This window comes from Rhinopithecus bieti, unplaced genomic scaffold (genome assembly GCF_001698545.2).
Source record: "Rhinopithecus bieti isolate Rb0 unplaced genomic scaffold, ASM169854v2 scaffold_33066, whole genome shotgun sequence".
NCBI classification, from domain to species: Eukaryota; Metazoa; Chordata; class Mammalia; order Primates; family Cercopithecidae; genus Rhinopithecus; species Rhinopithecus bieti.
In genome coordinates, this window is record NW_016814098.1 from 1,568,326 (window position 1) to 1,569,292 (window position 967).

A 967-nucleotide genomic window follows, 5' to 3' on the forward strand; every position below is an offset into this window, starting at 1 on the left:
TTTTGATGAATGGGGTGGGAAGCAACGATTCTTAGGCTTAAACTGGATCAAGATAGCATTGGGTCAAGTTAATAGCTGTACTTTTAATTATTTTTTGAAATGTAGTCTCACTCTGTCGCCCAGGCTGGAGTGCAGTGGTGCAATTTTGGCTCACTGCAACCTCCACCTCCCAGGTTCAAGCAATTCTCCTGCCTCAGCCTCCCAAGTCGCTGGGACTACAGGCGCTCACCAACACACCCAGCTAACTTTTTTATTTGTAGTAGAGGTGGGGTTTTACCATATTGGCCAGGCTGGTCTCGAACTCCTGACCTTAGGTGATCTACCACCTGCCTCGGCCTCCCAAAGTGCTGGGATTACAGGTGTGAACCACCATGGCTGGCTACAGTTGCACTTTTTGTTTTCTTTGAGACTGAGTCTCGCTTGATTTCCCAGGCTGGAGTGCAATAGCGCAATCTTGGCTCACTGCAACCTCCGCCTCCTGGGTTCAAGCGGTTATCCTGCCTCAGCCTCCTGAGTAGCTGGGATTACAGGCACGGGTCACCACGCCTGTAATTTTGTATTTTTAGTGGAGATGGGGTTTCACCATGTTGGTCAGGCTGAGTCACTGTGTCCGGCCCAGTCGTAGTTTTTAAATGGTACATTTCATTTGGATAAGTAGCTTTGTATTTTAAAAACCACTTAATGGCCGGGTGCAGTGGCTCATGCCTGTAATCCTAGCACCTTGGGAGGCCAAGGCGGGCGGATAATGAGGTCAGGAAATTGAGACCATCCTGGCCAACATGGTGAAACCCTGTCTCTACTAAAAATACAAAAATTAGCCGGACACGGTGGCGTGCATCTGTAGTCGCATCTACTTGGGAGGCTGAGGCAGGAGAATCGCTTGAACCCGAGGTGGAGGTTGCAGTGACCCGAGATGGCACCACTGCACTCCAGCCTGGCAACAGAGCAAGCCACCGCCTCAAAAAAA